The following is a 7,809-nucleotide window of genomic DNA, read 5'->3' as shown; positions in this document are numbered from 1 at the left end:
ACAGATGTGTATGTATATGTTTCTGAGTGTTTGCATAAAATATATAAATATAACATGCTCAGTACATTTTTGTTGCTGGTTTGCATATGATTTCAGGAACTTATCACATATATTGGCTACCCAGAAGAATGTTCATTTCTGAGAGAGGGTACTTAAAATTTTATGTAGAGTAACTATCCATATGGAAGCTCATTAGTTAATAGTTTGTATTACAGTTTTCACTATAACAATGAGAACACATGTATTCATTTTGTTGATAGACACAAAAACAACACCTTCTAATATAGAACAGTATTTTTGCCAAGCACAAAATTTTAACCAATTACTGATACTATTATTTTTAGATTGTGTTATTTTTTGGGTACAAGTGTATTCCTGTATGTATGTATGTATGTATGTATGTATGTATGTATGTATACCACATGTATATCAGGTACTTGTGGAAGTAATAAGAGGGAATTAGATCCTCTAGAACTAGGGTTTCATGTGGTTGTGAGTCACCAGGGAGGTACAAGAACCCAAACCCGGGTCCTCTTCAAGAGCAATAAGTGCTTTTAACCACTTATCTGTCTGCCATGCTCCCTAGTGTTACTCCTACATTCTGTATGGTCATATGGGTTGGGTATCAATGGTGCTAATGTGTTTTGGTTTTGCTTCATTTTTTTCTCTTACTGTAGTTTCATTTAGGCTTCACTAAGTTCCTATAAATCTATATGTATACCTACAGATAAAAGCTATAGCCTGTTGCTTTATTTTGTTCACTGTTCCAAAATATTGAACATTGCAGTGTGTATTCATCTTTTAGTATACGAGAAGAGAATGATTAGAAGTAGTGAAGGTCCATCAGGGGAACCCTGCAGAGTGAACGGAGAGCAAAGAAGGAATGTAGCACATGTTTGTGGGGCAAATCATCCTATCCTGTAGACATGAGATGGCTTTAGCACAAAGGTCACCTCTACCACTCACCAGCACTCATAACATGTCATCTTCACTCCTGACTCAGAGTTTTCTGATCTAATAAAAAAAATCATGAAGCATGAATAATATGGTTTGGACTTTCCCCTGATATTGGTTATTTTTCCCCATCTCTGTTTACCTGGTATCTTAAGAGAGATTTTCCAAATGTATGGCAAAAACCATAAACCATGGGAAAATAAAGAAAAGCGTACCTGATAGAAATGTCTGCTGAGTGAGAATCAGCATGCATAGAACTGACAAATCCTACCAATGTTCCCCTGTCCCTGAACATTGCACAGTATGCTGAAAAGCCTTGGAGCCATCCATACACAGGCCCCAAGGCCAGCTTGGTGTCTTTCAGCTCTTACCAATATCAATTAGGACCTTTACTGAACTCCGAGAGTCATTGGCACACTAATGAATTGCCCTTGAGACACCAGAGATGAGTTTGTACATGAGTTCCTTTCAGTGGGGAACCACTAACGAAGTTCTTTGGAAGTTCCCTTCGTGTATATACAGGGGTTGCGGGCATTTCAACAAATGAGGCTATCTTGGAAACATATATTACCAGATGATCACTACTTATTCTCAAGAAACTAGCACGTTAGACTGTGAGGGGAAATGAAGTTGCTGTCTACTTTTTGGGTATGCAGTCAATTTCTCCCTTTACTCCTGTCAGGACATTTGGATTTTAACTTCCTCTGCCTGCTTAGGACAGTTGCATGGACTTGCTGTTCATTTCTCAAACTATTGTTAACATATGCCGTCATTTTGCTGTCCATTTGCCTATTTCCTTTATTCCTTTCTTTTTTTCCACACTGCCTTACCCAGTTTCATGCTTTAGGTAGCTTCAGTGGAGATTTTGATGGGATGAGAGGAACACATATTGTACATTCCCTCTTTAAGGTAGAAGTTCCCCGCTGGGATCTTGTTTCCATGTGTTGTATTCAGAAGTCCCAACAGAATGTGCACTGCTGCCTGCCATCCTTTCACTGGAAGCTTGATCTTCACTCCTGAAGATCTGTCATTTCTTTCTCTTTTCTCTCCAGTCTCTTTACTCACTCATTCTCATACTAGACTATGCATGCACGGACTCATAGGTACCTGTGCATATTGATATCAGAGACTGAGATGTCTTCCTAGATTGCTCACTACTTCGTGTATTGAGCCAGGGTGTATATAATCTGGTACATACATACATACAAACACACATACATACATACATACAGTATCAGTAAATAATAAAATTAGTTCTGGTTATCTCCCTTACAGAAATTTAAGTGTCAAAATACCAACGCTGTCTGTAGTTGGCAGAACTTCTGTGATGTCTCCCTAAAGACACACCTCTGTAATCTCCTGGCCCTCAGAATGATGAAGAAATAGCTTTGTTAGTTACTATGTTCTGTGGCACATTTGACCTTAAAATGGGAAGGCCAACCTGAGTTACTGTAGTTGGCTCATTCAAACACCTTGGACTTAGAGAAGCAGAATTTTTCCTGCCATAGGAAAGAGTCCAAAGAGGAAAGCAGAGCACTTCAAGGTGTGAGAACAACTTAATGTGCCAATGGTGTTAGGGCAGAAAAGGGCCCATAAAATGATTTAAGGAACTATGGGAATGGCTCAATGAGTAAATGACTTACCCTGTAAGCATGGAGACCAGAGTTCAGACCCGTAGCACCAATGGTCAGACACTACAGTTCAATTGGTAGAGTGTTAGCTTACTGTGCTTTAATCCTTGAGTTTGTTGCCCATTGCCACCTCACTCTGCATACGAACACACAGTTACAGTAAAATCACTTGTGTAGAGGAGGGTGAAGATCAGAAGTTCATGGTGATGCTTGTGTACTTAGTAAATATGAAATTATAATGGACTATAAAGAAAGGAAAGAAATACAAATTTTCAGTTAAAGTTGAATACCTAGCCTTATTAAATAGAACATAGAAAAAAAAGCAAAAAAAAATAGAACATAGAAGGACATTCACAATTCATTCCCAACTCACAGTCTCACTTTTATTGATGATTCACCTTGGTCATCAGTGAGATTACCATGCATTTCAGAGTTCTATGTCTGCCCTAATGTCTTTAAGGTCTACTCTTCTTATACTAAATGGCTTGAGAGCAATGCATCCTTGATTGCTGTTTTGGAGCTTGTATGTTATTCTGTGCTTTTCCTTGGGAATAAGTTGTTATCTATATCTGTTACTGCTGCTAACATCCCTGCATCTTTCAGGTCTCTGTTCTCATGCACAATAGATTCCTGTTCCAAAAATTAATCCAAACTATTTTAAAGATGCATTAAAATCTGTAGAAACATATAGTGAGTGTATAGATAAATAAGATAACCTAATGAAAACTCACATTTCAGCAAATTTTATTCCCAAATATTATCTGAACAGCTATCATGTCCAACATATTACACCAATTTAAACAATATATATAAATATTTTATTATATCATTATTGAAAACCTAGAGAATTTGATGTAGATAATTAAACCAATTTGGTGAAAACTTACTCTGGTGATAATTAACACAAACCCACGTGCACAACTAAGTATGCATATATCTTCTTGAGGAACAAAGTAAGCTAAAGATGGATCAGAAGTGAATGCATGAAATCTCTTTGTGAAGTCCATAATGACAGGTTGTATAGACTGACTATGGAGGAAAACAAATTTACAGTAAGGGTCTGGGGACAATCTGACACTAGGACAGTCTCTATCCCCACAGATAGAGCAAAGGTCACCAGACTGGTACACACAGCCTTCTGGGTAGATAACAAGCACAGCATCCCTTCCCTTAAAGGAACAGCTCTGTGTGATTAATACTCCAGGTTCCCCTAGTGCTCATCTGTGAACACAAAGATCTCCATGCCCACAATTTTCACCACTTTGTATTAATCTCTTCGGCTAAGAAGGTTTTGAGAGGTTTTTGTTTCCTTCTAACTAAACTTTTACCACTACTATTAGTGCAGTTGAAATTTATGTCCTGGCAATGCTGAAGCATGCATGGGCTTCCAATATATGGTGGTTCTGTTGAATTTGTCTGTATTGGGTTTCATTGTCTAAGCTGATGAGGACAACTGACCAGGTCGCTTCCTCTTTATCACTACCATGCCTCCATGTAAACAGAAAAATTTGAACATTTGTATAGAATCTTCTTATTTTCATTCTTCTGCATAACTTTAATTCTAAATTTTATTCATGCTAGATTTATCATAAAATAATATCTTAAATAACTTACCAATTAGAATATTTTAGATTTTTTTCTGGAATGTTTGCATTTCTTTGAAATTTTTAAAAGATGTATCCTGTTTACTATTGGCATGCTGCTATTTTAAGTGGATAATTTCAGGCTATTTCAAGTGTTCAGTCACAAATAATTTAGTCCAGAAGTAATATGGCCGTGTGGATGGTGCACCTAAAGTTAAAATTGGCCAGGCCAAGCTAGGTAGTAGCCTTTCTGATGCAACTCATGACCTAAGTGCAGAGAAAGTGTTATGGTAAGATGGAGTAAGGGCTTGTGATGTGCCAGACTTGAAATTACTGGGACATAACGCCATTAGATCATAAGACATTTCTTCCTAACTAGGGAGGGCAACTCCTAAGGGAGGCTGCCTGGGATAAATAGGGATCATATGATCATTATATGTGCATAAAACAGTTTGTATCAGTTCAGACAGATACCTAGGGAAGTCAGTCATTCTTGTCTTCCAGAGGCATAGAATCATCCTGCCGAGGGGCAGAGTTAGAGGGCTGCATTTCTCTTTGCATATCTCACATTGCCTCAAGCAAGTTTTATACATAATAGGAGGTCTAACATTGACTGCCAACTTGAATTGACTGGAAAACTTATTTTTTTCCTTCCAAGGTACAGAGATCACCTATTCCCTTGTACAGGTCCCCTTTGTGGCACATATAGGCTGTGCCATTTGTCTAGTCCATTGAAAACCAGAGAGACCATGGTAGCGCAGGCTACCCTGGAAAGCTAATAAAAAAAAAGGGGGGGGGATTTATTTTTGTTTTGTTTAGCGGAAACCCAGTAAACGGCCTTGGAGGGGTGAAGTACCCAAAACCCCCTGCGCCACCGTCAGCCACCACAGGCGGTCCTGTTGGAAAACCGTTTGTTTGTACCACTAGGGTTTGCTCATTTCCATTTTCTATGTTTGCCATTGTCTCATCTTCCAGGATGTAAACACGCCATGTGTGCCAGGTTTAGAAGCACGTGTTGGGAAGAACGGTGGTGATGTTGCTGGTCTCTGAGCTGGGAAGTTTTTGCATTGTCACGCTCTTCCTCCTTCAGCCAGCACTTAAGCATGGCAAGGAAAAATATGTTTCACATACTTGACTGGGTATTGCCAGCTGCTAAATAGCTGTTGAAACTGGAGGAGATGGAGGGAACGTTCCTCCCCCATTTTTTAAAGTTTGGCTGTAGGTCCTTCTGCCTGCAGGCTACAGTCACATTAGCGGTTGGAAATTGGATAACGACAGCACAATGACAAATCCAGGTTGCTTGCAATAAGTTGTTAATCCCTTTGCTTTAATATTGGAGCAGCGTGTAATGATGTTTGGACATCACTCCAGTTTACTGACGACCCCACTGGGGCCAGCAATAGAACCTTACAACTGTCTAACAAGGTGTCAGGTGACTCCCGTCGTCACAGCAACGGACACTGGAATCTAATCTTCCCTCCATCCCTTCTAGCACCCAATAACGCCTAGATTATATAAGCGGCCCATCATTGCTTGGTAACTTGAATCAATTAACGTTAATTCGCACAATGCTATGATGTATTGTGATCACGTTCATTTCAGGGAAGGGGGAGAAATTGCTATAAGTCACCTAAAATGAGGTTGTCTGTGGGACTGAGGTATTAATTGGGTGTCCATATTAAATGCAAAAGGAGCCCCATCATGAAAGGAAAGTGGATGAGTGACTCTCTTGGCTGCTATTGACCTATCAGAAGAAGACAGTGCCCTTTTCCTTTGCTTTTATCTATTACAGTTTTCCCTATTGCGTGTCAAGTTGATGTATTATAAAAAATTCATTTGGTGACCTTTCACCCCCTTAGCAGATTAAACAATTTCACTTCAATGGCATCATTAACAGGACCCTGCATTTAATGATGATTTCTCTAAAAGGCCACGGAGATTCGATTTTAAGCTAACAGATTTATTGCACTATTATAACATATCGTAAAAAACTGTACCACCTACGGTCAGGTTTTAGGATAGAAACTGCTTAAGAGTTTATGTGGAGCTTAAAGTGGTATTACCTTGGGATATGCTGCAGCGGCGAGTCTCTGACCTCCAGTGAGATGCTGTTTACATTTAATAAGAGGTGTTTGCTCACAATAAACTTTAAAATGTGTCAGGGACAGGCCTTTCTGAAGCATTCAGCCCAACCTCGGGTCTCCAGATACCAATTTACTTGTGTCAGAATCTTTAATGGGTTTCTCAGTTTCCTTAACCCAGTATGTTTGTCTGTACCCATTTCTTATCAGGAAGCATTTAAGGATGATGTTATTAGAGATCTAGCAACAATGTTAAATGTTTCCAAGAGCTGTACCCAGCAAAAGTATATAGTTAAAACAAAACAAAACAAAACAACACTAGTATACACTGTTTCTTTAAAAAAAAAAAAAAGGAAGGAACCTTAGCTACTCAGACTAATCAAACTAAAAATGATAGTCAGACACAGAACTTCTAGAGAGAGGTTTTAGTAGCCAAGACCTTAGCTAGGTGGAAGACCAAGTTCCTAGGTCCACATGCTTCCACTCTGCTTGTACCCTTTTGTACAAGCAGAGGGCACAAGGAAATTGCTTCCTATGGAAACTTCATATTTTTTGACCCATTGTAATCATTCCTCTGTTGTTCAAGATTTCAGGACTAATGTCCTCCTCGAACTGCCATTCATGGCCTTTGAGAAGTAAACAATTCTTTATCCTTTCTTACCCTCACGAGGGAAGAGTAAAAGACAAAAATCGCATAAATGGCTCACAAATATTTAATTGGGGCTATGGCTTAAAATACAATAAAAACTTTATTAGGCCAGAGCTATCTACTCTAAATGCCGCTCATCAGATCACACTGTATGTTGGAGCAGAAAGTATAGTATTTGATCTGTACATCTCCATTTGCTTGGGAAATAGATGTTGCATGTCTATGATGAGGAATCCAGAAGTTAAAAGAAATAATAAGTTTTTAATGTTCTCATAAGCTCCATCTGTCAGCACACCAGACACTGAAACAAAGTTGCTTTGCGGTATCATGAGTTACGTGGTTATTTTATGCTAGGTCTTACCGGTGATTAGCATGTTTGGGCAAGGTGAGATTCAGTATACTTCACTGGTGGTATAGAGAAGTGGCAAAAATAGTTATGGTTTACAAGACTTGTGCTACGTCATTCTTTTTTTGTCCCCCACTCCTCAAACCCGAGTAAAAGCATCTAACTGACAACGTCTTTTTAAAGATATAATGAGTTTGTACAGGAAAAGCTGATAGTATATGGTACACTGTCACTTAGCACATACTATCATCATTATTGGTACTATATGACTCTAAAACCTAGAATTAATGTGTAGGTATGGGACCTAGTTAGTGAAAGTACCCTTGGAGAGTATAAATGAAAAATGTCAGTGTTCTGATGTTGGGGCCATCTCTTCCCAGGTTTGTTTGTGGCATCTTGTTTTGTTTTCTTTCGTTCTTTCTTCCTTCCCTCCCTCCCTTCCTCCCTGTCTCCCTCCCTCCCTCCCTCCCTCTCTCTCTCTTTTTTTTTTTTTTTTTTTTTTTTTTTTTTTNTCTGTAGCCTTTTGGTTCCTGTCCTGGAACTAGCTCTTGTAGACCAGGCTGGC

At 39.0% G+C, this 7,809-nt stretch overlaps 1 protein-coding gene across 5 annotated transcripts in view; it reads left to right on the top strand.

The window, feature by feature from the left end:
- The window catches only part of Pkhd1 (PKHD1 ciliary IPT domain containing fibrocystin/polyductin), a 438,845-nt gene that overhangs the window by 401,296 nt on the left and 29,740 nt on the right, over window positions 1-7,809 (top strand). The gene's annotated exons all lie outside the window — the stretch shown is intronic.

The sequence above is a fragment of the Alexandromys fortis genome, unplaced genomic scaffold (assembly GCF_014885135.2).
Source record: "Alexandromys fortis isolate MF-2015 unplaced genomic scaffold, M_Fortis_MF-2015_v1.1 scaffold_207, whole genome shotgun sequence".
Lineage (NCBI taxonomy): Eukaryota > Metazoa > Chordata > Mammalia > Rodentia > Cricetidae > Alexandromys > Alexandromys fortis.
The sequence above is the reverse complement of the archived record's forward strand: the minus strand, read 5'-3'. Positions and strand labels throughout refer to the sequence as shown.